This window comes from Gadus morhua, chromosome 15 (genome assembly GCF_902167405.1).
Source record: "Gadus morhua chromosome 15, gadMor3.0, whole genome shotgun sequence".
Classification (NCBI taxonomy): Eukaryota; Metazoa; Chordata; class Actinopteri; order Gadiformes; family Gadidae; genus Gadus; species Gadus morhua.
In genome coordinates, this window is record NC_044062.1 from 28,632,347 (window position 1) to 28,650,142 (window position 17,796).

The window sequence follows — 17,796 nt, forward strand, 5'->3', positions numbered from 1 at the left end:
CCTCACTCTGTTACCAGAGAACCAGGGGTCACGTCAAGTAACCCAAAGGTAACACCGTCTGAAGGCTTTCCTATAGGTTCACTGAAGGAAAGCCTATGGTGACCCCTATAGGAGAGCTATGGAAGGACCTCAACCTCCCCATAAACAGCCTCATCCCCCTGGACTCACTCTGTCCACGATAATTACAGTGTTTCACACTCTAATTATCTTTAATTTATCTGTTTATGGAATATGCTGTAATTTTTCATAATATCACACATTTGACTTTTTATGGCATAATAACTGACATGTATATATACATTTTGTGTTCAATCTTTTCTACTTATATTATAAACCTGACCTTTTTAGAGAGAGAGAGAGAGAGAGAGAGAGAGAGAGAGAGAGAGAGAGAGAGAGAGAGAGAGAGAGAGAGAGAGAGAGAGAGAGAGAGAGAGAGAGAGAGAGAGAGAGAGAGAGAGAGAGAGAGAGAGAGAGAGAGAGACTCATTCACCGCGTCTCTCCCCTCTGATCGTGAATACGAGTTTCTAGTTGTTACGTTAATCTCACCCCACCCTGGAACGCTTATTTTGTTGCGTCTACAGACTAGACCCCTCGGTCATCCATCGACAGACGGAGGTAGTGTGAATGCGCCCTGGCCTGAATACGCGCGGACCATGGACCTCTAAAGACCGTTTGGAATGCGCCCGGACCGTTTTGAGTACACCATCCGGGTCCTTTCAGTGCACTGCTTTCCCCCCGATCGTAATTGGAACGCCCTAATCAAACTAAGTATAGTAAGTATGGGAAGTATGGATATCGGAATACGTTTAACAGTCTATTTATTGGTAAACTGACATTTGTTTTCTGTAAAGGACGTATGAAGCGATGCATCAGTGACGGAGTGTCTCTACCTGCTGTTTGAACCATCAAGTGTCTCTTTGTATTTGAGCTTCTAGACAGCGCAGCTATCTGTCTGTCGTTCATATTTTATTAAAGAGATGATTCTTCATCTCTGAGGGAAGTCATGGAGCAGCAGCCTCTAAGAGGTTAGTCTGACAGGACTGTAAACTGGGAGGGGAACGGGACCAACTGTTCACAACAGCGTACTTTAACTCTGATTTAGTGGGACGGTTTTTATTTCACACTTTATTGCAGCAGGAAGAAGACTAAGGTACGGTCGTCAACACTGACCTGTGATATAATAATCATATGTGAAGATTGAACTTGTCTATCATCATATATCAGCAGGTTGATCTATCTAAGGTCACAGTCATTAGTTTGCAGTGTCGCAGCACGCAGTCTCCTTCACCCTCACCGTAGTGTTTGTTGCCCGCCCCCAAATCATTTCCGTGTTCTTGTTGCATCTCTGTCAGAGCGAATGATGGTAAAACCATCCAGGTGAAAGTTTGTATCCTCAGTGACATCCTCAGTGCAGTCAACATCCGAAGAAACAAAACGTGAAAGAAGGGTTAAAACTTCACGGTAAAACACAAACACGCAAACGCGTGTGTGTCGTGTCAGGAGTCGCTCCCAATACTGGTATATCATCAAATATCAGTAGGTTGATTTATCTACTGTAACACGGTTAAAGAGGATATTATATATGTTATGTATAGGACTACAAATGTGAAGGACCTTGAACCCTATCAGTGTAAGATTGTAAGTTAGCCGGTCTTACTGCTGGAGCTCAACATTTTACTCTTTTACTATTCACCATTCAGATGCTTTTATCCAAAGGGACCCAGGGTAAATCAAGATGTACAAATATGTATTATTCACCTGATTTAAGTGTTCTTGTGTGACTTTAAGGGGTACTTGGTGTAGAATGTAGGCATGCTGTTTTTATTCTTGATATGATTATTATTATTATTAGTCTGGATGAGGGCCATCTTGGTTAATGAAGGTTTTAAATGTATAATATTAAATATTTGGTATGGTCTTGTTCTGTGGGCCTGTCCTCACAGATCTGGTTGTGATGTCAGCCGGCACGAGGAAGCCCATTCATGGTCATGCTTTCAGAGCGGTGGGATTTCTTGATCTTCAGGTTCCTCTGCAGACGTACCCAGGGAGGTCTTCATCAGTAGAGGGGGACGAAGGTGTGGAAGGTTCAGCTCCACAGCATCACTGATTGACAGCTCATTGAGGAGGCTCTGTGATTGGCTGGCCTCCAGACTGGGTGTGTGTTATGGAGGTCAGAACCAGAGGTAAAGCCTCCTGGAGCAGGACAGTGTGTTGAGGTGCTGGCTCTGAGTGGCCCACCAGGTCTCCCCTCCTCTGAAGGAGAGGGGCTATGATCTGCAGCTAGGAAAGACCGCCCTGCCTCTGGTCCACAGAGGCAACAGCCCCCTGAGGCCGGCAACATGCAGCTCATATAAAAGCAGAGAACAAACCAACGCTGAACGGCCGTAGGAACAATATGGAGCTGGGTAGGGGCCCAAGAGTCTGTTTTATTAATGACTAACTCTCCAAAGGGACCTAGTAGGGGCCCCTGTGGGTCTGTGTATTAATGACTAACTCTCCAAAGGGACCCAGTAGGGGCCCATGAGTCTGTGTATTAATGACTAACTCTTCAGGGGGCCCAGTAGGGGCCCTTATGAGTCTGTGTATTAATGACTAACTCTCCAGGGGGCCCAGTAGGGGCCCTTATGAGTCTGTGTATTAATGACTAACTCTCCAGGGGGCCCAGTGGGGGCCCCTATGAGTCTCTGTATTATTGACTAACTCTTCAGGGGGCCAAGTAGGGGCCCTTATGAGTCTGTGTATTAATGACTAACTCTTCAGGGGGCCCAGTGGGGGCCCCTATGAGTCTGTGTATTAATGACTAACTCTTCAGGGGGCCCAGTGGGGGCCCCTATGAGTCTGTGTATTAATGACTAACTCTTCAGGGACCCCTATGAGTCTGTGTATTAATGACTAACTCTTCAGGGGGCCCAGTGGGGGCCCTTATGAGTCTGTGTATTAATGACTAACTCTCCAGGGGCCCCTATGAGTCTGTGTATTAATGAATAACTCTTCAGGGGGCCCAGTGGGGGCCCCTATGAGTCTCTGTATTAATGACTAACTCTTCAGGGGGCCCAGTGGGGGCCCATGAGTCTGTGTATTAATGACTAACTCTTCAGGGGGCCCAGTAGGGGCCCTTATGAGTCTGTGTATTAATGACTAACTCTTCAGGGGCCCCTATGAGTCTGTGTATTAATGACTAACTCTTCAGGGGGCCCAGTGGGGGCCCTTATGAGTCTGTGTATTAATGACTAACTCTTCAGGGGGCCCAGTAGGGGCCCTTATGAGTCTGTGTATTAATGACTAACTCTTCAGGGGCCCTTATGAGTCTGTATTAATGATTAACTCTCCAAAGGGACCGGTGTGTGTGTGTGTGTGTGTGTGTGTGTGTGTGTGTGTGTGTGTGTGTGTGTGTGTGTGTGTGTGTGTGTGTGTGTGTGTGTGTGTGTGTGTGTGTGTGTGTGTGGTTGTGCGTGTGTGTGGTTGTGTGTGTGTGTGTGTGTGTAGGGCATGTATATTTCCAGACATGATAGAATTGTTGATTTACTGGTTAAGAACATGCTTTTATATACCCCACCTTCCTCCGTTAAAGTATATACCCATTCAAGGGTTTCATCTGACATGTTCACTCTGTGCAATAACGAAGTTGACTATTTTTCAAATGTGACAGCCAATACACCAGATGTTATTGTTGTTGATGAGGTAAACAGAGAAGTCACCATCTTAGAAGTAAGCTGTACGTTTGACTATAGTCTGGAGGAGGCATTCCTTGCCAAGGTTACAAAATACCAACTTCTCAGAAATGAGATTGCACAACTGGGGTACACCTGCAAACTACTTGTGTTTATATTTGGAAGCCTTGGCCATGTCCACAGACTCGTCATAAGGGGTTTGCGGATGGCTGGAATTCCGAAGCCAAAAGCTAAAGCACTTGCAAAATTCTGCTCCATATCTGTATTAATAGGCAGCCGCCACATATGGAGGAGACGCTGCTTCCTGTATCCATAGACAGATCAGAAATGTCAAAGAGATTCTGGGCTTGATGAGTGCATCTACCAGTGTTTGTGTTCAAGATTTGTTATTGTAAAATGTGAACATAAATAAATGACTAAAATGTGTGTGTGTGTGTGTGTGTGTGTGTGTGTGTGTGTGTGTGTGTGTGTGTGTGTGTGTGTGTGTGTGTGTGTGTGTGTGTGTGTGTGTGTGTGTGTGTGTGTGTGTGTGTGGTGGATTTGTGGTTGTGTACTATCCGATGGATGAACACAATCTAGGATCACCCTTTCAATTCCTATGGCGGTCACTTTTGACCGGGAACATCACAGGTGTTACAAAGTTGACTAAACAACTTAAAATTACATGAAAGTAGTGATCAGCAATTGTATTTGTTCAAATGCCTAGTGTGGAGGATATCATAAGCCCTCGAGACAAATAAATGTAAAACACAATATTTATGATTGATCGAAGTGGAAATCGGTCAGATTTGACCCGAACATGACAGGAAGGTTAAAGGTGTTTAAAGAGAGTTCTTTCTTACCTAATGTTATGGTCTAAAATGTTTAAATTGCAGAGTATTCTTGATTGCAATGAGAATCTATTTTTTCCTACAAAGTTGAATACAGTCAAATTAAAAGTAACCTATGGCTGCAGTTAATCATTGTGTTGGCACTTTATTATTTTCCTCCATACAAACCTAGTCACTAGTCCATATCTGAGTAAACTACTGGCCTAGAGGGTTACCGAAACACACACACACACACACACACACACACACACACACACACACACACGCACACACACGCACACACACGCACACACACACAGACACGCACACACGCACACACACACACACGCACACACACACACACACACACAGACACACACACACAGACACACACAGACACGCACACACACACACACACACACACACACACACACACACACACACACACACACACACACACACACACACACACACACAGACACACACACACACACACACACACACACACACACACACACACAACCACACACACTCTCTCAGAATATAGTGAGGAGGAGTGCAAACACACAGTAAGTGACTACATTAAGTTCCAGGACGTACAACGTACAATAAGTGCGTACAACGTACAATAAGTGCGTGGCAGTGTACCAGCAGTGTTGGGAAAGTTCACTTTCTACATGAACTAGTTCAAAGTTCAGTTCACAAATTTTAAAATGAACTAGTTCAGTTCAACGTTCATAATTCAACATTTTGAACTAAGTTCACAGTTCCAAAGAATTAACTAGTTCATAGTTCTTTTTTTCAATATGTTGCTGTGAGCTATTCGTTTTTTCCGGTATTTTGAACATTGAGCCCGCTTTGTGGTTTGTCTAGGATGAAATAGAGTGGTTGAATCAAGTATCGTAGCGAAATACAGTTTCTATCGTGTTTTATTGCACATTTAGCGCATTTTTGTAAATCCCATTGATTTCTGTTGGAAGGCTCATTGCTTGTTGGCCGGAAACGTAAAGGCGGGGGGTTCACGTTTGGTTGTAGTCTTTTTGCTCGGTTCTATCCCTACTGTTGAGACAGAGAACCGAGTGAAAAGACTACAACCAAACGTAAACAGCCCCCTTTTCCGTTTCCGGCCAACAAGCAATGAGGCATTCTAGTCCGCCAACCCAGTCGCCAAGAAAAAACTTCTACGCTGTACGTTTCCATGAACACTGGATACGTAGCATTTCAACGTAAAAAATAGCGTGTTATACCTACAGTATCCACGCGTGCCGCTGTGGAGGCGGGTTTCTGGGTTTGGGTTTCACGGCTTTCGCGGCAAATTGTGGACACGATTGTTTAGGGGGGGGGGGAGGTAGACTGTTGTTGACCGGGGAGGGGGGGGGGGGGGGGGGGAGACACGTTTGTTGAGGGGGGGGGGGACGACACGTTTGTTGAGGGGGGGGGGGGGGGGGGAGACACGTTTGTAGGGGGGGGCACGCTCGACAACGAGAGTTGGTTTTTATTGAACGCTCGACAACGAGAGTTGGTTTTTATTGAACGAGACTTCAACACGGAACAGCTGCACGAAACGATGGTCACGTCACTCTCGGTGACGGTGTCGACAACAATGAACACACGAACAATGTTAATAGAACAACACACAACCACATAACATCCCGAACCCATTAACCCCACTTAATCCTAACAACAAAACAAGTTAACCAAAGCCCCATTTGTCAACTGAGAACCCCAATTCCCAGAATCCCCCGCGGCTCCGGAACACGGCGTAGCTTATATTAATCTTTATTATCTTAATGGGAAATGCAATATTTTAGGACAGATACACCATTAAACGCGTTTCTAATGACATTTCTAGCGAGAAATGTACATTTTCCTTACATAATCTTCAGTCAGTGAATGTGTATGATCTTTATTAATCTTTATTATCTGAATAGGAAATGCAATATTTTAGGACCGATTCACCGTTAAACGTGTTTCTAATAACATTTCTAGCGAGAAATATACTTTTTACTTGCATAATCTTCAGTCAGTGATTGTGTCTGATCTTTAGTTTTATAGTTATTAGGATTTGATCGGCTCGCTCGCATGTTTCAACGACGTCAGGTTGTTAGGAATAGGGACGCTGCTTTCGCCAAACTAGCAGCTCACGTGCTTCCTGCGTTTGTGTTATTAAACTGTTACTTTATGTAACTTTTAATGATATCATCTTGTTAGAAACACGTATATCTGAGAGCCAACCCAGTCGCCAAAAGCATACGTTGACAGTGTACGTCAAGGGGCTTTTGTTAACTTGTTTTGTTGTTAGGATTAAGTGGGGTTAATGGGTTCGGGATGTTATGTGGTTGTGTGTTGTGTGACGGCCTCCTGCCTGTGGATGTGTGTATGCGTGTATGGTGGCCTCTGCTTTGTCAAGCTGCAGGTGATGAGCTGGTGGGTGTGGCCAATTCCCAAACCTGTGTTAAGCTGGTCCTTCCTCCTGCCTCAGTCTCTTCCTGACATCGCCTGGCTCCGGAGGGAGAGCGGTGTGCCGCTCCGCCGCAGCCCCTCGTTTTCTATTGTGTTCTCTTTGTTTGCTTTGCCGTCATTTTGGTCCCTTGTGTTAGGGAAATAAATTATCCTTTTGTTACTTTTACCTACGCAGTTCCTTTTATTTGTCCGACCATGAGCCGGGTCGTGACAAATGTGGGGGCTCGTCTCGTTGTCCGTGTGCGCTAGTAAGCCAGAGTTGTGAATGAACTCACGGGAATTTGTGAATGGAACCGTTTTGGCGTTTCGCGTTAAAAGTGGAGACGTTTGAGGATTTGTCCGAGTTAATTGTGTTGGAGCAGTTCAAAAATTCCATACCTGAAAACATTGCACAACACATTAACGATCTCAAGGTAAGACGTGTGTCTGAAGCTGCTTCAGTGGCAGATGACTATGTGTTGACGCATAAACGCTCTTTTGGTGAGTGGCGCGCGCATAGTGGCAGCCGTGGTGGACCGTTTGCAGAGCGTGCTGAGGCAGCTCTGGGGAGTTATGTTGGTCGTTCAGGTAAATCCGACGCCAGGGAACGTAACTCGAGGGGTTTTGAAAAAACCTGCAGTTATTGTCTTAAAAGAGGTCATTTCAGAGCTGATTGTTACGCACTTAAACCCAGGGTTCCCCAGGGGGGTCCCATGGCGCAGCCAAAAGGTGCTTGCTGCGCTGTCTCGTTGCCTCGCGCACCAGCGGTGAGTGAGGTGGGTGTGCCAGCTCGGGGTGAATCCGTGTCTGTGGGGTTGGCGTCTTTTCTGCCGTTCATTTCTGGTGGCCATGTTTCTCTGGTGGGGGGCAGGTTGAAGGTGCCAGTTAATATACTGCGCGACACAGCGGCCTTTGATTCCTTCATTCAGGCTTCTGTGTTGCCTTTTTCTGCTGAGACTCACACAGGTTGTTGGGTGCCTGTTGTAGGTATGGAAATGAATGTTTTGCAAGTCCCTCTGCACAAAATCACATTACACTCTGATCTCTTCCAAGGCGAGATAGCTGTGGGTGTGAGGCCGGCGCTGCCTGTTGAGGGGGTCACTCTGATCCTAGGTAACGGTGCTGCAGGTGAGCTTGTGTGGGGTGATGTGGCCCCGTCTCCAGTGGTTTCCTCAGTTCCCCTGGTGAGGAAGCAGCCTGATGAGGATGAAATAAGTTTCCCCGAAGTGTTCACAGCGTGTGCGGTGACGCGGTCTATGTCCCAACATTCTCCACCAGAGCCGCCTGAGTGTGGCGTGGGTGATGGTGAGGCAGTAGATGGGTTGTGTTTCTCCCTGTCTGATGTTTCCCTTTCAGTTACGCAGGAAGAGTTGGAGAGTGAGCAGCGAGCCGACGCGTCCCTGAAGGGACTGTTTGACATGGTGTTGCCTGCGTCGGAGGTAAAGAACGACTCTCACTGTTACTTTCTGTTGAAGGGATTGCTCATGAGAAAATGGGTGCCTCACGGGGACGATTTTGTAGGGGATCCCGTCCTCCAGATTGTCCTGCCTTCGAAGCTCCGGGAGACGGTGCTTCGCCGGGCCCATGATGACTCGGGTCACTGGGGGGTGAGAAAAACATACAACCGAGTGCTGAAACACTTTTTTTTGGCCTAAATTAAAGAGGGATGTGTCTGAGTATGTGAAAACCTGTCATACCTGTCAACTTGCGGGGAAGCCAAATCAGGTGATTAAACCAGCTCCTCTGTTTCCGATTCCGGCTGTGGGTCAGCCATTTGAACACCTTATTATAGACTGTGTGGGTCCGTTGCCACGTTCCAAGTCGGGTGCTGTTTATTTGCTTACTGTCATGTGTCAAACCACCCGTTATCCGGCAGCGTATCCTTTACGCACGATCACAGCGCGTTCTGTGGTGCGCGCCCTGACACAGTTCATTGCTATATTCGGTATCCCGAAGGTGATTCAAACTGACCGCGGATCAAACTTCACCTCTCACCTGTTTTCACAAGTTTTGAAACAGTTGGGGGTTAAACACAATAAAGCATCGGCATATCACGCTCAGAGTCAGGGGGCCCTGGAGCGTTTTCACCAGTCTCTGAAGTTGTTGTTACGTACATATTGTGTGAAACTGGACGGAGACTGGGAGGAGGGGTTGCCCTGGTTACTGTTAGCGGCGAGGGAGGTGTCCCAAGAGAGCACAGGGTTCAGTCCCAACGATTTGGTGTTTGGGCACAATGTGCGCGGCCCTCTGGATCTTTTGTGCGAGCAATGGAAGGATGCTGCTCCACCAGAAAATGTACTTGATTATGTAAATGGGTTCCGTCATAGGTTGTATGCTGCAGGGGTATTGGCAAAGAAAAACTTGGGTACTGCACAGAGTAAGATGAAGACACTGTATGACCGGAGGGCTGAGAAGCGTGTGTTCAGTGAGGGGGACCGGGTCTTGGCGTTACTTCCCATCATTACTTCTCCATTTCAGGCGAAGTATGGAGGTCCCTATGAAATAAAGAAAAAAACGTCTGAACATAACTACATCATTGCTACGCCTGATCGTAGACGGAGTGTCCAGATGTGTCATGTCAACTTATTGAAACCTTACTATGAACGTGTCCCTCCAGGTGAAGCTGTCTCCGCCTCCTCTCTGCCTGCGCGGCCTGTGTGTTCTGTGAGTAGAGTGTCTGTGGTTTACCCTCCACAGTCGGTGCCTGCCGGGGTGGAGGATGGTCTGCCCGACGCTGATGCTGGGGTGCAGCAAGGTCGTTTAAAAAACTCTGAGTCCTTGAACAAATTACATCTTCTGTTGGGCCATCTGTCTGAGTCACAACAAGCCGACCTAGTTGAAGTGATAAGTTCCTTCCCATCTCTGTTTGGTGACACTCCTACTCAAACAAATGTAATTGAACATGATATAGATGTAGGTGATGCACTCCCAATTCGCCAAAGGTTTTACCGCGTTAGTCCTGAAAAACGTGTGTCCCTTGATGCGGAAGTGAAGTATATGTTGGATAATTGTATTGCTGTTCCCTCCTTTTCCAGTTGGGCATCTCCCTGCATTTTAGTGCCGAAGCCAGACAAAACATTCAGGTTCTGCGCTGATTTTCGCAAGCTAAATGCTGTAACGAAACCAGATTCTTTCCCGCTGCCTCGTATGGAGGATTGCGTTGATCAAGTGGGCCACGCCGCATTTGTGAGTAAATTTGACCTGTTGAAAGGATATTGGCAGGTTCCGCTGTCCGAGCGTGCACGTGACCTGTCTGCATTTATTACACCAAATGGTCTCTTCTCGTATAATGTTATGCCTTTTGGTTTAAGAAACGCTCCTGCCACGTTCCAGAGGCTCATGACCAGAGTCTTGGGGGACTTGGAGGGGTGCACTGTGTATTTGGACGACGTGGTGGTGGTTTCAGACTCGTGGCCGTCTCATGTGGAGCGTCTCCGTGCGTTGTTCCTGCGCTTGGCTGAGGCGCGCCTGACCATCAACCTCGCCAAGTGCGAATTTGCACGGGCCACGGTGACGTACCTGGGCCGGGTTGTGGGTCAGGGTAAAGTCCGTCCCGTTGCAGAGAAAATAAGAGCTGTCCAGTTCTATCCTCTGCCCACTACTAAGAAGGAACTGATGAGGTTCCTGGGTTTGGTGGGGTATTACAGGGGGTTTTGCCGTAATTTCTCAGAAGTCGTTGCACCATTAACTGATCTACTTAAAATGCGTGTCCCATTTGTGTGGTCTCCTCTCTGTCAGCAGGCGTTTGAGAGGATAAAGTCTCTGCTGTGTGAAGCACCGGTCCTGGCCGCTCCGAGGTTTGACCGACCTTTTGTGCTTCAAGTCGACGCTAGTCACATCGGAGTAGGTGGCGTTTTGTTGCAAGCCAATGAGTTGGGTTTGGAAAAACCAGTCTGTTTCTTTTCCAAGAAATTTAACTCATATCAATTGAACTATTCAACGATTGAAAAGGAGGCACTGGCCTTAGTTTGGGCTCTGAGAAACTTTGAAGTGTACTTGGGCTCTGGAGCGGTACCCGTAGTGGTGTACACTGACCACAACCCACTTCTGTTTTTGAACTCGCTGCAATGTCCTAACCAGCGTCTGATACGTTGGTCGTTATTTCTACAGTCACATTGGCTTGATATTAGACACATAAAGGGTGCGGAAAACGTCGTAGCCGACGCACTGTCTCGCGTTCCTCAAGATTGAGGTTTGAGCTAAGACTTTATTGCTGTTATGATGTTGTCCTGTTGCGCTCCTGTTCCCTCTTCTGTCATCCTTCCCTCTTAAATTGCTTCCCACTGGTACCAGGTTGCTGAGGTGGGGGTGTGGAAGATGCGCGTAGTGAGCTGTGTGGTTCTCAACAGCAGCTGGTGTTCCTGTCCTCGGATGTGTGTGCCCTTGTGTGTGTGCCTTAAACATCGTAAACTCTATACGTGTAAAAAAAAAAAAAAAAGTAAAACTTCAAAGTAAGTAAAAGGTATATATTTGTGAAAAAAAAAAAATAAATCTTTAAAGTAAGTAGAATGTATATATTTGTGAAGAAAACAAACTTTATAGTAGGTAGAATGTGTAGCCTATATATTTGCAAAGTAAAAAAAAATAATGAGGTTTAATAATGAGGGAGCCATTGTCGAGTTCGGGGTTGGGCCCCGTTTTTCAGGGAGGGGGGTGTGACGGCCTCCTGCCTGTGGATGTGTGTATGCGTGTATGGTGGCCTCTGCTTTGTCAAGCTGCAGGTGATGAGCTGGTGGGTGTGGCCAATTCCCAAACCTGTGTTAAGCTGGTCCTTCCTCCTGCCTCAGTCTCTTCCTGACATCGCCTGGCTCCGGAGGGAGAGCGGTGTGCCGCTCCGCCGCAGCCCCTCGTTTTCTATTGTGTTCTCTTTGTTTGCTTTGCCGTCATTTTGGTCCCTTGTGTTAGGGAAATAAATTATCCTTTTGTTACTTTTACCTACGCAGTTCCTTTTATTTGTCCGACCATGAGCCGGGTCGTGACAGTTGTTCTATTAACATTGTTCGTGTGTTCATTGTTGTCGACACCGTCACCGAGAGTGACGTGACCATCGTTTCGTGCAGCTGTTCTGTGTTGAAGTCTCATTCAATAAAAACCAACTCTCGTTGTCGAGCGTTCAATAAAAACCAACTCTCGTTGTCGAGCGTGCCCCCCCCCCCCTACAAACGTGTCTCCCCCCCCCCCCCCTCAACAAACGTGTCGCCCCCCCCCCCCCCCCCCCCTACAATAGTGTCGTCGTCGTCCCCCTCAACAAACGTGTCTCCCCCCCCCCCCCCCCCCCCCCCCTCCCCGGTCAACAGCAGTCTACCTCCCCCCCCCCCCCCCTAAACAATCGTGTCCACAATTTGCCGCGAAAGCCGTGAAACCCAAACCCCGAAACCCGCCTCCACAGCGCACACGTGGATACTGTAGGTATAACACGCTATTTTTTACGTTGAAATGCTACGTATCCAGTGTTCATGGAAACGTACAGCGTAGACGTTTTTTCTTGGCGACTGGGTTGAGTCCGCTGAGCTATGAGCCAGAGAATTAAAGGTCCCATGACATGAAAATCTCACTGTATGAGGTTTTCTAACATAAATATGAGTTCCCCTAGCCTGCCTATGGTCCCCCAATGGCTAAAACTTGCGTTTGGTGTAAAACTAGCACTAGCTGTTCTGCTCGCCTTTGAAAAAACTGAGGCTCAAGTGCGCTGATTTGGAATGTCTGTATTCATGACGTCATCAGGAATCTCAGCTCCCCCCCTTACTCTGCCTGGCCCGCCCAGAGACGTTGGCCCACCAATGAGACTCGACCGTGCGGGCGCCACATGTGTGTGTGTGTGTGTGTGTGTGTGTGTGTGTGTGTGAATACACAAACTGTAACGCAAGTGTTTCTTGTCGGTTCTTTGACGTGTCTTGTATTTCTACAACGAGACTGTCGTGGGGGTTATCTGAGCCATGGTTGAGAAGGAATTGGGGGAAAGGAACTTTGGCTTTGACTGGCTGAAGTACATGAACTGCGACATGCCGCCGGTTGCCGCGAGGCACCATCGCCCGGCAGCGGGCAGCCGGCAGCAGGCAGCCGGCAGCAGGCAGCCGGCAGCAGGCAGCGCCCGGTTCAGTCGACTTCAGGTTGATGTGAAAGTGGAAGAACCAGAGACGTCGCAGAACCCGACAAAGTCGTTTGTGATTCATAATATCGTCTGGAGGCGCACACAGCTTTTGGCCGTGATAATATGTATTAAATGATATAGATTTCTATGTATTATGTGATATTATTTAGATATAGAGCTCCAGGACTGTAACGCAAGTGTTGTACACTTCCTTATTATTTGGATAACCGTTCTGCTTTTGGCGTTATGGCGCATAACACGTCGGACTCTCGTCTCTGGTATTTCTACAACGAGACTCGTATTGGGGGTTATCTCAGCCATGGTTGAGAAGGAATTGGGGGAAAGGAACTTTGGCTTTGACTGGCTGAAGTACATGAACTGCGACATGTCGCCGGTTGCCGCGAGGCACCATCGCCCGGCAGCGGGCAGCCGGCAGCAGGCAGCGCCCGGTTCAGTCGACTTCAGGTTGATGTGAAAGTGGAAGAACCAGAGACGTCGCAGAACCCGACAAAGTCGTTTGTGATTCATTATATCGTCTGGAGGCGCACACAGCTTTTGGCTGTGATAATATGTATTAAATGATATAGATTTCTATGTATTATATGATATTATTTAGATATAGAGCTCCAGGACTGTAACGCAAGTGTTGTACACTTCCTTGTTATTTGGATAACCGTTCTGTCGGACTCTTGTCTCTGGTATTTCTACAACGAGACTCGTATTGGGGGTTATCTCAGCCAAGGTTGAGAATGAATTGGGGGGAAGGAACTTTGGCTTTGACTCCCTCAAGAACATGAACCACGACATGGAGGAGAGGGATTGTTGTCTCCAGCTTGAGACCCGCTGAGGGACCACCGCCGGAGGCGGAGGTGCCTAAGCGCTGCCCGGCAACGATCCCTTTCTCCTCCTTGTCGCGGTTCAGTCTACTTCACATTGATGAGGACGTTGAAGAACCAGGAACGTCGGAGAACCCAACGCGGTCGTTTGAGATTCATAATATCGGCTCACACAGCTTTTGGCCGTTATAATATATATTATATGATATAGATATCTATGTAGGCTATATGATAATATTTAGATATAGAGCTCCAGGACTCCCGTGTGTTCTAGAATATTTACAGAACACGGCTAAAGGCTGTGTGCGCCTCGCCATTGCGATACATCCACTGTAAACAGAGCGCATGGTACCGTGGCTGCAGGCTGCTCAGGGCCACACCCCCACCCTCCTCCTTGACCCGCCTCCCTCCTCCTCATTTGCATTATAGCTACAGACACCAAAACAGCGCATTTGGGGGAAGCTCAATGTGCGACTGGCTCGGAGTGGCTGTAACTCTGCACCACGGCTGAATTTCGGGAACGTCTTTGAATACTGTGTTAGTTGCCCACTAATACCTACATTAAAGAATACATAAAATAGCATGTCATGGGACCTTTAACGTTATGGATTGTACATATTCATAATTCGAAATTCGTCTCAGCCTTTACACCACAGATACTATAGGGTCTAAAGCATATAACCGCGTTGTCTGATTACAGTTGAATTCATTTTCCCACAATTTAACAGCTCTCGTTTTGAAAAATAATCACCGCGCCATTCGTTTCAATGGGAATCGCAATACTTTCAACATAAAGTGTACATATTTATAATTGGAAATTCGTCCCAGCCTTTATACGACAGATACTATAGGGTCTATAGCATATAACCGCATTTTCTGATTACAGTTTAATGTAACAGTAAACTCACCGCAACTTCAAATTAACCACACGGAGAGTAGCATGGCAACCGGTCAAACAACACAGCGTTCTGCGCGAGCATCCGCCGTGTTGATAAACAATAACCCCCATATTGAACGAAGTTAAACTAAGCTAGCGTCCCGTTCACAGGCACCAGAATGAACGAGTTCACAGTAACGTTTATTAGTGGTGCCGAGATGATGCCTCATGAAACGTCAAAGCCTCTCAGCCAGATGAACCACCAAAGTGGTTCGTGCTCGAAGCTTCAAATGAGTACCCTAGGGACATCTAGTGGTGAATGAAATTATGACAACCCAACCCAAAATGTGATTTTTTTGCTTCATGTGCCGATACAACATTAAATCATTTGAGAATTGAAGTCATTTCAGTGATACATGTGTGTGAGTGTGCCATTCATAAAATGGCACAGAGCTCATGCTCGAAAATAAATCATTTGGCAAAAGTGTGTCTTAGCAGACGCTTTTATCCAAAGCGACTTACATCGGTAAATACACACATTGACACACCGACGGCAGAGTCAACCATGCAAGGCGACAGTCAGCTGTCAGGAGCAAAGTGAAAGGGACACAACAACACTGAACTTGGAGGACCTGGGGATTGAACTAGCCACCGGTTACAAGTCAACTGCTCTACCTCCTGAGCTAAGCCGAGCCACCCTGCATGACAACTGAGAAGGAGTTATTAATTTAATAGCCATTAAAGTCGATATCTCCCGCCAATACTGAACCCATATTTCGAAGCAGTAGCCCGAGGCAAAGCCTCGAACGTCACACCCTACGTCATTTCGCCAATGTGAATCCTACTCGAAGCGGAGCTTCGCTGGGGGAGGAGCCGAGGTACTCGACACACGCCCCGATGCCTCGACGCAAAACGTAACATCACTAACGTTCATCAGGCAGTAATACAGTCCGTTCAGTTCACATTCGCCCAAAATATGAACTACCGTTCAATGAACGCGTTCGGGCACAACACTGTATATACATATATATATACATATATACATATATATACATATATATATATACATATATATACACACACATATACACACACATATATATATATATATATATATATATATATATATATATATATATATATATATACACACATATACACATATATATATATATACACACATATACACATATATATATATGTATATACACACATATAAACATATATATATATACATACACATATATAAGAGAGAGAGAGAGAGAGAGAGAGAGAGAGAGAGAGAGAGAGAGAGAGAGAGAGAGAGAGAGAGAGAGAGAGAGAGAGAGAGAGAGAGAGAGAGAGAGAGAGAGAGAGAGAGAGAGAGAGAGAGAGAGAGAGAATGTGATTCTAAAAGGGGTGTGTGTTACGCCCAATCTATTGTGTTGGTAACTTCACTCATAAATCTATCTACAGTTAAGTAAAATATCAATATAATATGTGCAACCTTTTATGTGTGGTTGTTCAAGACACACTGAAGGCATGATGCCACCATAGGTTTGCAGAGAACTACATACAATATGCACACTGAAGGCATGATGCCATCATAGGTTTGCAGAGAACTACATACAATATACACACTGAAGGCATGATGCCACCATAGGTTTGCAGAGAACTATATACAATATGCACACTGAAGCTGCACACTTGATTCAGGATTCTCATAGATCAGAGACAGTTCCGTCTTGAGCTTTGCCTTGTTCAGCGTGGGATATGCCTTCACAGTGGCATTCAGAGCATCAGCAGGAAATGAATGGCAGTACCTTTCAAACATATTTCCATGTACTAAGGTAGCCAGTGCAAGAGAACCTCGCTTTGGTGTGAGCCAGGATGGTGTCGGTGTTGCAGACCTCTTCAGACAGCCTCTGCTTTGCCTCTTCTGTCAAAGCCGTCCTTGGTCTGTTGGTTCCAGATTGCTCTTGCAGCTGGTCAGAGTCTCTGAATGCAAACAAACCAACAATGTGTTTGTTAGGCTGTGTACAGTACTGTAGTCTACGTGATGCACATGTTCACACTTTATCCAGTAAAAAGATGTCAGCATACCCACTTAAAATGGGCAGGAATGCATAATGTTAGTGTTAAACACTGTTTTTTATCTATTGTGTTGGGACTTCACCCAAATCTATCTACAGTAAAGTATGCATTTAGACAAATATGATAAAATATCAATATAATATGGGCAACCTTTTATGTGTGGTTGTTCAAGACACACTGAATGCATGATGAGAATACCCACTTAAAATGGGCAGGGATGCATAATGTTAGTGTTAAACACTGTTTTTTAAGCTATCCATTGTGCCTCGCCTAACCAGGATGTCCAGCACAGAGTAAAACATGGGAGATGGAAAAGGGGCTTGCTCCGTCCACTCCACGCATCGACCTGGTATTGCAGTACCTCCAGGACCGGTGGACCCCTCTCTCACTGTGAAAAACAAAACTAAACTCCTCCTGAGAGTACACCCGTCCGCCTGTAGACAACAAAGTGTCATTTACAATTCATAAACGCACTGTTTACAATTATTCCAACGATATTCTGTTGTAGTGATGTTATGGTTTGCGTCGAGGCATCGGGGCGTGTGTCGAGTACCTCAGCTCCTCCCCCAGCGAAGCTCCGTATCGAGTGGGATTCACATAGGCGAAATGACGTAGCGCGTGACGTTCGAGGCTTCATCTCGGGCTGTTCCGCGATATGGGTTCACAATTGGCACATTTTTACAAAAAGAAGACCCTACCCAGTTCCAAGATCACTTTTATGGCTATGTAATTAATCACACTCGTTCTCAGTCATCATGCAGTTCTATTATTACAATTATTAGTAGGCTACTGTAGTTATAGGACAATCTATTTTGCCCGGGATGACTTAAAACCTTTGTCAAATGATTTGTTCTCTACCATGAGCTCGGGAGATATTTATGAACGGCACACTCACACGTATCACTGAAATGACTTTAATTCTTTAACGTTTTGATGTTGTACGAAGCAAACATCACATCGTCACAGGAAACTCTTTCTTTCATCATAATTTCATTCA